We start from the raw sequence: 18,281 nt of genomic DNA on the forward strand, positions 1-18,281 counted from the left end.
AGTCACTATTAAATGAAGACAAAAATAAATCTTTGTGAACACACATTACTGGATATTAGCCATTTTGGTTGATAGTCTGGATACTAATTCTTAAACTGACATCATCTTGGTCTCAACATTGCATTAGTAATAATGATATATATCCATATTTATGACCCATACAATTTATCAGTTGATCTATTGCAGAGGTCTTAGTAGAATTTACATAAAGCTCCTCATGCTGGGGGACGTGGGGCCCAGACTTGCAAAAGATTTTAGCATATACCATAACCCAATTTCCTCTTGGCTCAGAAAATAATGGGGCCTTAGACTTGATGAGCCCAATATAGGGGCATCCGGCCATCTTAAGCATGCAGAGAAGGAAAAAGATTGTGGCAGGAGAAACCATCCCTTGTTAGTGAACTGGGGAACTACTACGTATGAATCTTCATGAACTATGGAAGGATACTGAGACTCCAATTCTACTCCTCCCCGTGGTCTTGGTTTCTATTGGTGGTCTTCCCTGATGCTCCTTAGTCTGGGCGATAGGCAGCCTTCATGGTAGCCGCCAATAAATTCCCTCTCTGATATTTGTGCCCGTGGGTAGTTCTCTCCTACATTGTGCCAGGGTTGGTCAGTGACCAACTGAATACAGCAGAAATGATGGTAAGTAACTTCCAAGGCTAGGTTCTAAAAACACTGTGGCTTCTGTTTCTCTCTTAGACCACTGGCTCTGGGGGGACAATGGCTGCCAGGTGGTGAGGAACTAAGTCCAACAGCCATATATGTGAGTGAGCTTTCTTGGGAGAGGATCCTTCAACCTCACTTATGCAGTCAGATGACTGTAGCCCTGGCTGACATCTTGATAACAATCTCATGACTGACTCTGAGCCAGAACTACCCAGTCAAGCTGCTCCCTGACTCTCTGAGTCTCAGAATTAGTATGAGATAATAAATGTTTGTTGTTTTAAGCTGACAAATTTGGGTAATTTGTTACACTGCAATAAATAACACAAGGGCTTAGGCTCTATATGTTCCTACATAACTTGTTACTCTAAATTGTAATCATTTATTCATGTGCCTGACTCCTCCACTGACTCCTCTACTTCTGTTTTGTGGAAAGGAGTTCACTTGACACTTGAATCCCCATACCTAGAATACTGCCTAGCACACAGTAGGGACTCTGTAAATGTCCTTGAACAAATGAATAAGTGAGATGAGATAATGGACATGGTTTTAGACAGCACTATGAAAACTGCCAGCTAAAGAATGAGTCAGCACATATCAAGTTGGGTTATTCTCTCCAAGTGTGAGAAATTCAAAGTAAATATTCATTTCTTCTCTTCTTGTGTTGTTAATGGCCTCCCTACCATCTCCCTAAATAGCTCACAAGTCAATTTCTACTCTCTTCTCATCAGCCATGGGGCTCTTGCAGAGGGAATCAGAGATCTAAGGAAGGAGCAGGACACAGAGGAGAGAATTACAGCCATAGTGGGTTATTCTCAATTCTAAGTGAGAAGGAAGAATTTCTTTAATTCCCCAGACACAGGAAACTCAATTTGTAGAGACACTCCCCAGAAGGGATTGCTCAGGGTGTGGAATATATAATTAAAGTAGACCAAGGGACAAAGCAAAAATAGGGGTGGGGATAAGGGGCATTTAATTTTTTTTTATTTAGGAATTTAAAAAAAAATGTTAAGAGGAGGCTAAAAGTTCAGTTACGGCTCTAAGTGGAGTTGGTGTTTGGTTACAAATGTTCTAGGACAGGCACTTCCACTTCAGGGCCCAGCCCTGCTACCCTAGGGGAGCCACATGACAAACCACCCCTCCCCTTCCCTCAAATCATACCTCTCTAACTGGCAACTGCTATCTGTAACTGGAAGAATACAATCACCAACTGCTTAATGACGGGTGATACTGCGTTGTTAGGCAATTTCGTTTGGCGAACATCACAGAGTGCACTTATAGAGACCTACACAGTATAGCTTACTACACACCTAGGCTATATGGTACAGCTACTGCTCCGAGGCTCCAAACCTGTACAGCGTGTTATTGTACAAAACAACATGAGATTAAATCAAGGACAGGAGAAAATGATGCAAGCAAGAGACACAGTAAACACGAGATGAAGTCTGCTGCTGGCATGCACGGCATACTGTTTTATAGCAAACTTTTTTTGTTTTAATAAATAGAAAGAGTATACTCTAAAATAACAATAAAAAGTACAGTATAGCAAAAACATAAACCAGTAACACAGTCATTTATCATTCAAGTATTATGTACCCTACATAATTATATGTGGTATACTTTTACAGGATGGCAGTGCAGTAGGTTTGTTTACACCAGCATCTCCACAAACACGTGAGTAACGCATTGTACTAACGACCTTATGATGGCTCTGACGTCACTAGGTGATAGGAATTTTTCAGCTCCATTATAGTCTTACGGGACTACTGTCCTATATGCGATCTGTTGTTGACTGAAACGTGACTATGTGGTGTGTGATGGTACATGTGGGAGGTTTTCAAAGAACCCCTGGATGGCTCTGAACTGCCACCTTCCATCATGCTCTATGCTCTCGTAATCTTTTGATAAAGTCTTAAGGAAACTTAATAAAGACCCCAAAGCTTTTACATCCACAGGTATAAGTTTCCAGTGGAGTGGATGTTAAAGGAGATCACATTTTTGGGCAGGTGGAACCTTCCCAGTGGGCTGAAAACCACACCATTTTGGGGCACACGATCAAACAAATTTAAATAAGTTTTACTTAATTTTTCTGCATGCTCAAGAATGTGTGTGTGGGGGGGTGGGGAGTGAAGCATGGTCCATCACACTGTCATTTCTCATTAAGAAATTTTTTTGGGGGAAAAAACATAGCACTTAGTTTTGTGAACAAGTTCCTGAGTGGGGCAGTATAGTTTGATTTCAAATCTGTTATCTGTTATTTGTAATAGTTTAACCACAGGCGGGGTAGCTTTTCTGAGTCTCAGTTTTTTGTTTTTTTTAATCTGTAAAGTGAAGACACTAGTATTTACCCCCTAGCATTCACTAAAAACATGTTAGCTAAATCTGAATAAGGTTCTTCAGGCCAAGAGAAATAAATAAGTTGAAAGTAGGATCTGGGAATGCTTGATTAAATTGAAGGCCTGCAGAAAAAAAGGAAATCATAGGCGGCCTACCAGCTTAGGATGTTGTGCTGCTATTTCCAAAGGTAATTTAATCTCATTCCAGGATACATAAAAACAGCCTGACCCATGAGAGCCACAAAATTGTACTTCATTGACCATGTCAAGCTCAGTCTTTTGTTTCTACATTTTCAAAAAAGAACATTAATAAAATGGAGAATATGCCGGGAAAAGCCACTAAAATAGAGATATTGCAAATGGCTTGCCAAAAGTTAGGAGGCCTGCAAAAATCCTATTGGGTCCAAGAATTTGAGCTTCACCATTTCCACCTTTATAGAATTACTGAAGTTGTTCACTTATGTCTATTTGGGACTTTTATCATAATTAGGTAAAATAGCTCTATGATAAATTCACACAGGCCCTCTCAGAAGTTCAGTAAAATCCATGCCATGTCCAGCTTTCATAATAGCTAGACATACTTCTAAAAGTGAAGATACACAGAAAGGTAATTGGACACCAAAAGGCTAAAAGCCTTTTTTGCCTTTTGCCCCCTTCCTTTTATTTATTTATTTATTTTTGGAAATTCCTTTAATAGTTGAGCAGACAGGCTTCCTTCTTGGTGCCTCAGCTTCCTCGTCTATAAATAATTATTGCCTATCTGATAGGATAGTTAAGAGGATTAAATGAATGACTGTATACAGCTTGCTTCAAAGTGTGGCTATGTATGTAGTACACGCTAAACAAATAATAGCTGTTATTATAATTATTACTAATTTTTAAGGGAAAATCGCTTTTATGTAAACATTATAGAAGATTCCAAGCATGGTGCTAATCCACCAAAATCCAAAATATTTACAAGTATATAAACATGAGGTCTCCTTTGAGGCTGGCACCCGGCTAAGTGTTTCCCCGCAGGACTTCTCTAAGAAACCTTTTATATTTCCATCTTATACACTGCTAGGTAAGTCACATCAAATTCTATTCATTTTCTCTTGTGGAGTAATAAATTACCACAACTTAAGTAGCTTAAAACAGCACACGTATTAGCTCACAGTTTATGTGGGTCAGGAGACTGAACACAGCTCACGTGGGTCCTCTGCTTAGGAACTCACAAGCTGCAATCAAATGGTCAACCAGGCTGCATTCTTATGGGGAGGCTTGATTGGGGAAGAATCTGCTTCCCAGCTTATTTAGGTTGATGACAAAATTCGGTTGTAGAACTGGAGGCCCTTGTTTCTTGCTGGCTGTTGGTAGAGATTGCCCTCAGCTCCTAGAGGTCACCCGTGGTGCCACATGGGTTTCCCCACATGGGCTTGCCCACTTACATTGTCGAGTCAGCAAAGAGAGTCTCTGGAGCATATTTGCTAGCCAGACGGAGTCTTATATAACATAACATAATCATGTGAATGATAGCCCATCACCTTTCCTATAGTCTGATTAGAAGCAGTCACAGGCCCTGCCCACACTTAAAGGGGCTACTGCAGAGGCTGTCCATCACTGCCACAGAGAGGAAAAGGCATTGCCCAATTTCCATGTAAATTTCCCAATTCATTTTCTGTTCTAATCACCGAGGTCAGGCGAGCTATAGCTGTCTGTTAATTAGAGGGATGAAATTTAGGAAAGGTGAGGGAAAATAGAAAGAACCAGTTTAAGAGACAATTGCTCTCTCCATGAGAGCTGTGGAAGTGGTGATGTCAAAGTTCCAAACAGCTCCCGAAATCCCCAGAGTCCTTCCAAGATGGCGTCGGGGAAGACAATCAGAGCAGGTACCTGAGGTATTTGAGGTCCAGGCCGAATTCAGCCATCCGAATTCAGGACCTACTGGCGGGCACCTTCAGGATGCAAACTGGCCCTGATCATGAGCAAACCTGTCTGCCTGTGGATTCTTAGAGAGACAACCCTAACCTCCTTTAAATACATAAGGGATTATTATCAAGACATCATCCAATCAATTTCTATCCTTTCTGACAAAGAAGCAGGGCTAAACGGGCTTGGATTTCAGCAACAAGGAATTTGTATAGACCAAGGGAAAAAATCTTAACACTAATGATGATTAGGCAGTAAAATAGGCTATAAAAAGTAGACATGAAATATCCGCCCCCTGAGTTTTAAAAAAATAGACTAGACAGTTATCTAGATGGTGGTCCAAAGGAAATGAAAGACCTTTCCCTCCACTCAGCACATAGTAACACTTCAGAAATAAACACTTAGTAATGTCTTAATCAGTTTGGGTTGCTATAAACTAGACTGGGTAGCTTATAAAGACCAGAAATTTATTTCTCAAAGTTTTGGAAGCTGGGAAGTCCAAGATCAAGGAGCTGGCAGATTCTGTGTCTGGTTAGAGTCTAATTCTTGGTTCATAGACAGTCGCCTTTTCACTGTGTCCTCACAGGGTGCAAGGGGCAATGGAGCTCTCTGATCTCCCTTCTAAGGGCACTAACCCTATTCATGAGGGCTCCACCCTCATGACCCAATCACCTCCCAATACTATCACCATGGGGGACAGGTTTCAATATATGAGTTTGGGTTGGGGGGGACACAAACATTCAGTTTCCAGCAATTATATATATTAAAGCTTGTTCACTGATGACCAAACTGATAGCATTATTTTTCTAAACTAAGATCCTGGGATCACCTGTGTCAAAACCATCTGGGGTATTGTTTAAAATGCAGATCCCTAGGTCCAGCTATGGATGTCATGAATGAAATTCTCTCGAGATGGGGCCTAGGTATTTGCTGTTTAAACAAGTACTCCAGGAAGTGTTTATGTACATATTAAAGTTCGTAAACCACTATAAATGAAATATAATCCATATCAGAACTTGAATTCCTTCATTCAGCTATCCTTACCCCTACACCACCACCCCCAACCCTAAATTTCTAACGCACCACTATTGTCTCCTCCTTTGAGCAGCTATAAAAGCATCCTATAGCCCCCCAGGTTCCTGTCCCTAAATATGGTCAAGCAACCAAACTATATGGAATATACAATGGCTGCAGCCATGCTAGTTCCCCAGGGAAATTACATAATAGATCTCTGGCACACACTTCTAGTGGTTACTAGAATTACAAGTGAACCCCCACCCTCATCTCTCCAGGAGTCCCATGTTCTGAGTGAAACCCCAACTATGTATCTGCTGCTTAGACCCTGGGGTGAAGGGAATAAGTGCATGCTTGGAAAAGTGCAGTAGTTTGCTGCATCTAAACTCAGGGTGTGCCATGCTGCCCACGGCAGAGCTGTGGTCTGAACTCTGTGTCTCTACATACCGTGCTTGAATTTTTGCAGGACCTTATTAGGGTCCCCAGGAGAGCTCTCAGATGAAGTCCAAGAAATCTGAGGAAAATGTGGAGCTTACATGATGGACTAATTTCATTTCAATAAAATTCCCATATTACATTCAATGCGCTTGGCTTTATTAAGTTTTGTCATAAACGCTGGGAACACTTCCAAATTTAGGCTTGCACAATTATTTTTATTGGTGCGTTAACTAAAAATGGTATATGCATAAGTCAGAGTGTACATTTGACTTCATCTGGAGAGCCAAAATGAACTTTAGGTTGATTTATAGTCATTTTACCCCTGTAAATGAGATACAGGAAATAGGGGTTAGAGTTTCTGATCACAGCATTCCTAAACCCTCTGCCGGTTCCATCCACAGTTCTGCCATGTATCTAATGAATTTAAATTCCAAATGTCTATCGGCAACCCACAAAGTCACCAAACAAAGAGGCTGGCTTAATTTCAGACCCAGAGCCTTCCAAACTGGGCAAAAAAATAGAGGTTTGTTGCACTAAAGTGAGACTGGGGAGTTCTTGGAGCTTTGAAAGGTTTTAATTGCTATGGAAAAAATCCTTTCAAAGATTTTTTCCTTAACATGGGCCCCTTGGAAACTTTTCATAGGGGAACTGTAAAATATTTATACAGCTAGCAGCACTGTTAAAAAAAAAAAAAGGCAAGAAAGAAAGAAACGCAGCACGGAATGAAAGGCAGACTTGAAGTGAGCCCTGCAGATTTCGGGGGCCCAGGGAGGGGAGGGGACTGTGATTGCAACCCCTGGGAAACAAGATTAATCCCTCCCAGCCAGGCCCACAGGCAGGGCTGACATGCAGAAGACCCTGTGTTTGGTTTAAAGCTCTGCCGTTGCCATTTTGAAATTCTTAATTTTTGAACGAGGGGCTACACGTTTTCATTTTGCACCAAGACCTGAACATTATGTGGCTGGTCCTGCTCACAACTTCCCCCAGACAGCTATTTTCAGACATTTCAGCATGGTCCTCCTAACCCTTCTTCTCTGTTAGCTTCTGTTTTTCTCGACAACTCTGTCCCTCACCTTTGACAGTCCTAAGTGGCATAAGCTATACTTTCTGTCGCGTTGTTTGGCTGGCATACATTCTGCCCAGGCAGCTTTTTCACCTCAGGACATATTCAAAATCCTAGAAAACATGACACTGGCTTTGTAAATAGATGAAAAACTGAAGAATTTTGGAGTTAAAAGGAATCGTGGTGATCTCATTTTATAGAGTAAATGTAGTCCTGGCGAGAGGAAGGAAATTTCCCTAAGCTGCTTCGTTTATTAAGATCAGGTTAGGGACATGGCTAGCTCATTCTACAGGATCTATAAAGAGGGGTTAACATGGACAATTATAGTCCCCAAACAACCCCCAAACTCATGCAAACTCCTGCTTCAGTATTTTCTCAATGCTTTAATCAAAAATGACACTATTAAAGAAAAGGCTGAAAAGATAATCACTTTCTCCACACCAATCCCCTAAATATTTTCATTTCCTCCTCCACACACCTTATCATTTACTGGTGAAGATATTTGGTAATAAAAATAACAGTTGTAAATCCTATGGCCTCTTCATGGCTTTGGCATACACATCAATGCAGACAAGCTGGTATCCCCGTGGAAAGGAGGAAAAAATCCAAGGGCTCAGAAAACCCACAAAGTAGGTAATTAACACCTGAGAAATAAAGATTTGGTTACACCATGGCAGCTAAAGTACGGAGGGGCAGGATGAGACACAGTCGTGAAACTTTCTAACAGGGGAGAATGGGTTACAGAATTACCACCACGCATCACTCAGAAGGGACCCTCTTGTCTCAAGGCTGACTTAATTGCCATAATTCAATTAACATGCTTCCACTAATTATATAAGCTTTTAGGATGACAGTTCAACAGCAGTACCAGTGAGACTAAGTCATTTCTTTTTCACGTTAAATTATAAGCAAACTGCACTGATTTCTTTTTCACATCCTGCCTTCAACTGTTTTGTTGCAGAACACTATCACGTAATTTCAAAACTCTGGGTCTTATGCAAAAAAGGCATTTAGAACCATATGAAAAATAATTGTAGCACTAATTAATATAGAGAAGTAGGCCCGTACTTACCTACCTGTCTCCCTCCCTCCCTCCCTCCCTCCCTTCCTCCCTCCCTTCTTTCTTTCCTCCCTCCCTCCCTCCCTCCCTCCCTCCCTCCCTCCCTCCCTCCCTCCCTCCCTCCCTTCCTTCCTTCCTTCCTTCCTGCTTTCCTTCTTGCCTTCCTTCCTGCCTTCTTTCCTTTTTTCCCCCTAGATGACAGTTCTTATCAAATGTTAAACGAGCTAAAAGCAATCACATTAATTGAAAGAACATTTACTTTCCAAGTTCTCAGACCTAGACTAGTATCTGGTACATGTTAAAAGCTCATAAATAGTTGTTAAATTATCAATATTAGTTATTAGATGAGATGCTTTGGGCATGATGGAGAAGGCTGAAGAGGTATTGAAGCCCTAGTTCCTGATTTCAGAGAGTGTAGACATTCTTTTAGGAGATAAAATGCAAACATATGAATATAACAAGTCATTGAAAAACTACCTGGAATTTAAGATACTAAATGCTCTTCCTCAATGCATAGCATATAGTATAAAATGGTAAATCAGATTAGCTCTTCCACTGAGGAAGATAAGAAGGCTGACTTTTAATATGAGTTATCATATCTGCATATAAATGAGAGTTGACAAATGTAAATTACCTGCTATGATCCAATGGACGATGGATTTATCACAACTGGAAAATTTCAACAAAGTAAAGAATGCTACACTAGGATTGGCCAGGTGCTAATTTGCATAGCAGCTCTTATTTATTTAGATACACCGCTACTCGTAGAGTTCACTTTCAACAAAAGTACATGTTTCTTGTACCAAACAACACCAGTTTTTCTATACTTTCATGATATTTGATTGAGTAAAAATCTATAAATATATCAGAATTTTTATTGATATTGAAGACTACAAAGATAAATCATCACAGAAGAATCAGAATTGCTATTTTTTTTAATTGAAGGCTACGTGTCCCACTCTTCTACCTAGCACTTCACTTTACTCAGACAAAAAGTTTCTCTCTTGCATTTGGTACTCAATGTTACACAAAGAATGCAAAGTATAGAAAAACTCATATTCCCACTAATATTATCAGATAAAAAGGCTGCTGTTAGCTCAGCTAGTTGGAAAAACCAAACAGACATTTTTAAACTTAGGTAACCATTATGCTACAGATGGTTAAAATGGAAAAGGAGATCTTGGCCCTTGAAAATGAGACTAACTCCTGACCATCTTCAGGTTAGCCTAACCATCACTTCCTTGTAGAAACTTTGTTGTGTCTTCCCCAGATGTGAGGCTTCTGATTACGGCTACTTTTCCTTACAGAACACAGAACGCCTGAAATTCATTAATTTCTAGCAATCATTGGATGCTTGCTCTTTCCCATAGGACATAATCTCACTGAATGCGAATGCTGACAGGGCTTATGTTTGCTCACCATCATATTTCTGGTCTGGTACTTAGTGTGCCTTCTATAAATATTCTTATGGAGTAAGAAAAAGAAAACAAGTCTCTTTCTCATTCTACCAAGGTCCCTGTATTACTTGGAGATCTTTCAGTTATACATGATAAACATCCAGCTTGAACTACTTTAAATTGAAGAAGGCAATAAGGCTCATAGGCCAAGAGGTTCATAAAACCAATCCTTGGAAAGGCAGGCCCAGAGACAATATTCCTGTCCTTTCATTTTAAAACATTCCAAGGAAGGATTCTGATTGACGCAGCATAGGCATGTGTCCACTTCTTGGACTAGTCATTTTGGCAAGAAGGTTATGGTCTAAATTGGCCGAACCTGAGTCCAGTGGCCACCTCTGTGCCTGAGGGGGTGTAGAGTACTGCTTCCTAGCCAAACCAGCTATAACCCTGGGTTGTGGGGGAAGTAGCATGTAGGAAGATAGGTAGGGAGGATGTTGAACACAAAACAATGATGTTCACAGAGTCTCCCAACCTGGTCTGGAGGAAGATGAGTTATCTCCACTGTTCTGGATCCTCCGCAACAGTAGTCTTAGTATGAGCAGCTTTTATGTTATTTATTTAAGAGCCATATGGGTTCCTGACAACTCAAATTACCATTCCTATCTCTACTGACTCCTTTCTGAAGAACAAGTATGCCCATAGGCCAATGGCAATATTACAATTTAATTCAAAGGGTACTACCAATATAACTAGCTTTGACTGATTGACTTAGAAAATAACACATACACCATGTTTTGTTATGAGGATGTCTGAGGGAGCAGGAATGGCAGCAGGGTTAGGGACAAGAAATGTTCCACTCAGTCTTAAGGATGCTTTATTGCTCCTATACATGAAAGCACAGAGTAGGCAGTCATAGCTGATTCTTCTGGAACCCTGGAACTCCCTGCTCTTTTCCTGCGTCCTCAGGATGTTTTCTCATGCTGCTCATGTAAATCAATCCCTCTTACACTGACATGTGTACAATGGGACTGATTTTTTTCTTTATGAGTTACAGTGTTAGCCCACATGTGGCTGCACATGAAATATCAATTCCCTCCCCCCTTTTTTTACTTTGTGTTTTGAGTCGGGCCTCTTCTCTGTTTATACAAGGACAGAAGAAAAGTTTGAGGAAGGTAAAAGGGTCACTGGGCCCATTATCCTGGCCGTCTACCGTATTCTCCTGACATTTCCTCTCATCCATCATTGTCCTCCCTAGAAACTCATCTCTATCCCTTGAGATTCGATTATTTTTCCTTGGTAATGCCCCTTTTAGGGAACCTATTTTAAGATCGTTATGTTCTCTGCAGAGCGGTTTTGCCAGAACTTTCCTGATGATCCCGATTTTCTATCTACTCAGATTCTGTTTTCATTGTTTAGGCCATGCAGGGAGTATTTGCATTCCTTCTGATTGTGGAGAACTCTGCAGTAATCTTATACCATATGTATTTTTATATTGCAAGTCATAAGATCTTTATTTTGCATTCCTTAACTATGAGCCATCATCCATTTCCCATCCTTCACAAGGACAGCTAGGGCAGGCATGCTTGTCTACTGGAGAATTCCCAGAGAAGCCAGGGAACTGGGTCCTTTTATCTGCCATTTTGGCATAGGGGGGTTTATGCTTGCTTGTTTGCTTTGGGATAAACACTTTTAAGTTCTAGTGTCTCCAACTGACTAACTCTCAGGTACTTTATGCTCATGACACTGATGTCACAGCTGTTTTAGTTAAAAATAAGCACAGGCCTGAGGGAGTCAAGAAAGGGCACAGTTAGAAAACAAGTCAGACATAGAAACACTTTTGCCTTAACACTTGGCTTTGCTCACTTAATGGAGATGGGATGGAGGTAGCTACTGATTCCAGGGACAAAGGATTCTCAGTGCCTTCTATTCCTGTATTTTGTAGAACACTGTTTCCAGAAGATGTGGAAAAAGCGTGCCATAGTCAAATACATTTGGGAAACAACATATCAGAATTCATAGAACATATTAACATATTACAGGCTCTGATGGTTTCACATTTAATAAACTATTTAAGCTTGTTTAACTCAGCATTCCCTAAACTTATTTGAGCTTGAAACACTTGCCACAATTTACCCAGAGGCGACGTGCAAAACAACATTCCTTGAACTACCCAATTAGAAGACAAAGAAACACAATTCTATTATCTTAAAACTGACATGCTCTTTGTAGATATTAAAGACATAAATTTAATTTCCTTCTTAAATCATTGTTTCATGGCATCTCTCAGAGACCCGAGCCAGGGGGTTTACTGACTCAGAGGCAGAGCTCTGAGAGTGGATTCTTGACATCTTAAGCAAGACCATACGCATGAGAGACAGGCGTTATGGAGAGGGAAAGGATTTTTAAAAATTCCTTTAGCTTCAAGTTGACAGAACTCATAACTGGGGATTAAATTTGGTGAATTTGGTAGAATTTTACATAAGGGACATGTAGGTAGGAAGAGGAAGTGGTGGAGAAGGGAAGCCCACTGTTTCTAGGGCCAGTAGCATGAGGGGGACACTTAGGAAGAGAGAGAGTGGAGGTTGAATTAATCAGATCTGTTCCAATTTTCCCTCCATGAGCCTTTGGTTAGAGAACAGGGAGGAGAATAAAGTAAATAAGGAGTGCTCAAAACACCGCGTTCCTGCTTAGGAGACCTGGGGTTCAGCCTGTGGTGTGGACAGGCAGAGTATTTGGAATTAATTTTACTGTTCTGCCCTAGGTTTCTGATGGCATGGATGACACCCACAGGTTCCCATAGAATTCAAAAGACAGATGAATTGAGAGTCAGCGAGTCTTCCATGGGGCTAGATAGGTCATGTGGCAGAGCTGTTGGGGGTCCTTAGCATCCAAGAGAGCCAGGATGAGGCCGAGTCAGAGACAGGAAGGGCCCCTAACCCTGACTAAGGTGAGAGAAGCCAGAGTACAAGGGTTGCCACCACCACCATTAGTATTTGTACCAGCAGAAATAGAGGGCAAGGGGTGGCCTGGTTAGTTCAATTTGTTAGAGCGCAGTGCTCTTAACAACAAAGTTGCTGATTCGATCCCCACATGGGACTGATGGGTCCTGGAAAAACATACTTAAAATAAATAAAAGTTTTTAAAAAAAATTGTAAGGGGGCCGGCCCGGTGGCTCAGGCGGTTAGAGCTCCGTGCTCCTAACTCCGGAGGCTGCCAGTTCGATTCCCACATGGGCCAGTGGGCTCTCAACCACAAGGTTGCCAGTTCAATTCCTCGAGTCCCGCAAGGGATGGTGGGCTCTGCCCCCTGCAACTAAGATTGAACATGGCACCTTGAGCTGAGCTGCCTCCTGGATGGCTCAGTTGTTGGTTGGAGCGTGGGCTCTCAACCACAAGGTTGCCAGTTCAATTCCTCAAGTCCCGCAAGGGATGGTGGGCAGTGCCCCCTGCAACTAAGATTGAACGCGGCACTTTGAGCTGAGCTGCTGCTGAGCTCCCGGATGGCTCAGTTGGTTGGAGTGCATCCGCTCAACCACAAGGTTGCCGGTTCGACTCCCGCAAGGGATGGTGGGCTGTGCTCCCTGCAACTAGCAACAGCAACTGGACCTGGAGCTGAGCTGCGCCCTCCACAACTAAGACTGAAAGAACAACAACTTGAAGATGAACAGCACTCTCCACAACTAAGATTGAAAGGACAACAACTTGACTTGGAAAAAAGAAGTCCTGGAAATACACACTGAAAAGCTTTACAATTTAAAAAAAAAAAAAGAGAAAGAAAGAAATAGAGGGTAAAACAGGGACACTGTGTAGTCTATGACCGACCCCTCACTCTGCCCCAAAAGCTCACGTGACCCGTGCTGCCTGCCCTAACCATGCAACTGAAGCTATCTCATAGATAATTTGCAGAAAGAGGGCAGAAATCATTAAGACTGAAGCACTATTCAGAAAGATTGACCTTTACTTATATGGAATATTTACATTTGGGGACTGGACACTGAATTGGATATTTAGTTATTTCCTGCCTGTCTATCCATAGGGTGGGGCTCATAAGAAAGCCCAGATTGAAAATAAACAATTTAAAGAGACTACATTTTTTTCTGCACATGTGAATTTTAGTGTGATTGAAATTTCAGACATTGCTACATCCTTTTTGTTTTGTTTTTTTTTGTGTGTGTCTGTTTATTCACAAAAGCTTATCTGGGGCTACCTAATCTCCAGGCATTTGTAGTATTTCGAACTGCAGAATTTGCCATAGTGCATCAAAAGCTTATTGTGTGGTACAATAATATTGGTTTACTTGCTGTCTGTCTTACTGGACCTTGCACTACTTCATTGTAGAGGCTTAGTTTCATTCATTTCCCATCCCCACCAACACACAGAACAATGTCTTAAAATAATAGATATTCAATAAGCATTAGATGAAATAAGAGAAAGAGAGAGAAGAAAGAAAGAAAGAAAGAAAGAAAGAAAGAAAGAAAGAAAGAAAGAAAGAAAAGAAAAGAAAAGAAAAGAAAAGAAAGACAAGACAAGACAAGACAAGACAAGAAAGAGAAGAAAAGAGAAAAAAAGAAAAAAGAAAAGGCAAGAGAAAGGTGTTCTGCCTCTGCATCTCAGTTGATTCTCTACAGGGGGCTCTCATCTGGGTATTCTTTTTGATTGAAGAATGAAAAATTAGGCTTCCTTAGAGAATGTGGTGGCAGCCATCTTTCTTTACAGTTACAATGTCCTTTTCATTTCTTTATCTCCTTCATTTGTTTTCAACTGCTTACTTTTTTCCCCCCTTTGCCTTTCTTCCCTGAGAATGTTTTGGAAATGAAGGTGACACTGGCTCAGAGAATGAAGTGGTACTGTCTGTGAGTGTTCCAAAATCCTCCTGAACTGTGACTCAGGAAGAGTCTTAAATTTATATGACAATTTTTGGCTTAAAGAAAAAAAGAGAGTTTGATAATCTTGCTAATCTCTAAATGACTTTTCTGTCCTGCACCCCTACTCCCTTCTACCACTGTAATCTCTGTAGACAAGATCTAGGTTGGCATGTCTTTATATTAATAATTTCTATACCATCCTCTGTGTTCCCATGAGGCTTTATAATAACACATTTTGTTGGATTATAACTGAACCTATGTATGTTTATTTTCTCCTTTAGATTACAAGCTCATGGAGAGCTTTCTTTGTATTCATTATTGCATCTCTATGTTTTACAGTATAGGCATTGAGTATATATTAACTAACTAATTAAACTGGATATTTTATAATGCCTTAAAAACAAGAAAAAAAAAAAGAAAAACCTTCCCAATGCATATCAGTCTTAATATTTTCTGTCCCAGCTTGTTCAGCAAGCCTACCAGATGTCAGAGAATGTTTGCCTTCCCCTTCACTATCCCTGTAGCTGAAGAGATACCTGGACATTTCAGGGAGTTCCCAGGAGGATAATCAGAAATAAGTTAATTTTTATCCTTTTGCTCTGACTACTTTGCTACTAGGTGTGATCAAACAATATGATGAATGTTTAAATAAAAAACATTTTATTACAGTAAAAGACACATTGGAATTACTCTCCTTAAAATGCCCCCTCTCACTTTGAACACACTTATCCCATCATTCCTGCCACTTTCTGAAGGAGTTCTGGAAGTCCTCTTTTGTGAGTGTCTCTAGTTGTGCTGTTGTGGCTGTCTCAAAATCCTGAATCTATTCAAAACATTTACCTTTCATGGTCATTTTGACTTTGGGGAAGAGTCAGAGTCGCACAGTGCCAGATCCAGTGAATAAGGTGCATGAGGACACACCATTTTTATTTGACAGAAACTGCCATAGCAGAAGTGATGTGTGCATGGAGTCATTCTATTATGATCACAAAATACTGTGAATGCTGCTGCCAACAGCCATCCAATGGAAAGGCAGGGATCTTCAATACTGGAAGTGGCACACTGAACATCAGTAACAGTGTGTGACAAGTTTCAACTTGTTCTGTGAAATCAGTTGGGTGTGAGCTACGGTTGAGAGAATGTGTGTTTTAAAGTGTGCCGTAAATCATGGATCACAAACAATACATTAGCATGAAATGGGCAAACAGCTTCATCCTCCATCGTGACAATATTCCATGTCACACATCGCTTCTGGTATATGGTAATTTCTGTTAAATAAAAACATTACAGTGTGTCCTCATGTACCTTATTCACCAGATCTGGCACTGTGCAACTTCTGGCTCTTCCCCAAAGTCAAAATGACCATGAAAGGTAAACGTTTTGAATCGATTCAGGACATCAATTTAGGCAGCCATGACAGCACAACTAAAGATACTCATGGGGGCAGCCAGATGGCTCAGTTGCTTAGAGCACAAGCTCTTAACAACAAAATTACAGGTTCAATTCCCACATGGGATGGTGGGCTGCGCCCCCTACAACTAAAGATTGAAAACAGCGACTGGACTTGGAGCTGAGCTGCGCCCTCCACAATTAGATTAGGACAATGACTTGAAGCTGATGGGCCCTGGAGGAAAACACTGTTCACCAATACTCCCCAATTAAAAAATAAAAATTTGTAAGATACTCATGAAAGAGGATTTCCAGAACTGCTTCAGAAAGTGGCAGGAATGATAGCATCAGTATGTTCAAAGCAAGGGGAAGTTTTTTGAGGGAGATTAATGACAACGTGTCTTTTACTGCAATAGTTTCTTTTTTAATTTAAACATTTACTGTAGTTTTGATGATACCTCGTACATGCCTTGTATTGGGAGCCTCTTATAGCTCCTAAAGATGCAAAACCCTCCAGTTTCAAAATGGTGCTGGGTTCCCTTCAGGTCTCGCTGCACAGGAGCCATGCAGAGACCCAGGAGTAATGGGAACAAGGCTCCCTCCCTTCTGCTTATGCCCTTCCCACAAAAGCCCGAAGAGATGAGGTTTAGCTCTATAACAACTACTCCTTAATTCCTTTTGGGTCTCAGTGCCAAAGGGAAGTTTTCACTAGACCCCCAACTAGGGGTTAAATATGTGTATATATACTCTTATCATACCAGTGACTTTCTTTTTCATAGTCTTATGTTGAATTGCAAGTGCCAGGTGACTTCTCTGTTTCTTCCATTAGCCTGACAGCTCCATGAAGACAAAGATATTGCCTATTTTGTATACTCTTTTATTCTCTTTACCTGCCATTATACCTGGCATATGATAATAGTAATATTATAGGAATTACAATAGTACTAATAGTCATAGTGAATACTTACATAGTGCTTTCTCTGAACCAGAGTGCTTCACCTACACTAGCTCATTCAGTACTCACGACAACCCTTTCAGGGAGATACTATTATCACCCACATTTTATATATGGAGAAACTGAGGCACAGAGGGGCTTAGTAACTTACCCAAGGTCACCTAGCAAGTAATTGGTGGAGCTGGAATTTAAACACAGGAATCTGGCTCCAGAGCTCACGTGGTTAACCACTAGACTACACTCCTAGACACTGCACTAGACAACATGGTACCAGACTCTACATTGTTACGCTGGGTAATGGACTCATCCTTGGAAGCAGATGAAGTCAGACTGGCCCGAGGAGACCACTGTCAGGGGGCAGAAGGAACTCCCAGCATGACCGGGAGCAGGGAGCACAAGTTCATAGATGTGACAGGGAGTATGAACAGGATATAGGAGTAGAGAAGGGTAACAGAAGAGTGGATGTTTAGAAAAACTGGGAGAGAGTAGGGGGCACAATTAGAAGCTAATATAAGCAGGAAATTTGAAGGGGACAGAGATATACTGAATCAGATTTTGGGATCTTTCTATGTGAGGTACTCTCTAGAATTCCTATACCTCCTCTTCTAGAAAACCTTTAGCAAACATCTACATTATTATTATTTTTTAATTCGACCGAGCTACATGGACTTCCAGAATTATTTCAGGTTTTATAAGCAGTGTATGAGGTGTATAAGTTAACAGTTACAGCCTCAGCCCTGTCTTCGGATCTCTTGGGGGAAGAATGAGGAGAAATGGCCATGGCTGGAGCTTGAAACCAGCTATATTTCGGATTTCTGATAAAGTTTCCTCCTGTTTTAGAGTTTGGGATAAATGTATTCAAAAAACTGTGAGAGATAAGAAAGGATGAGATGGTGTGCAAATAAGAGCAAGAGAATGTGAAAGAGGATGTAGAAAAACCCACTTCTTTGATTTGTATGATGTGATTTCTGAAACTGCTCTAGCCTCTACATAAATCTACAGGATTTATGTGCCTTCATTAATCGCAATTTCTTTTGAAATGGAATTTTCTGTCTTGTTGCCTTTGAACATTGACATCCAAATACAATATATATTTTTAAAATCACTGCTGGACAAAGACAACACTGTTGAGGTAATTCCCCAGCTTGTAGGTAGAGTCTCTTTGGTCCTCAGATCTTGATGGTAATAGGT

General features: G+C 40.9%; 1 protein-coding gene across 5 annotated transcripts in view; it reads right to left on the bottom strand.

The window, feature by feature from the left end:
- NFIB (nuclear factor I B) overlaps nucleotides 1–18,281 on the bottom strand; it is a 422,874-nt gene that overhangs the window by 307,486 nt on the left and 97,107 nt on the right. The gene's annotated exons all lie outside the window — the stretch shown is intronic.

This window comes from Rhinolophus sinicus, chromosome 16 (assembly GCF_057876585.1).
Source record: "Rhinolophus sinicus isolate RSI-liver-muscle chromosome 16, RSI-T2T, whole genome shotgun sequence".
In the NCBI taxonomy this organism is placed as follows: Eukaryota; Metazoa; Chordata; class Mammalia; order Chiroptera; family Rhinolophidae; genus Rhinolophus; species Rhinolophus sinicus.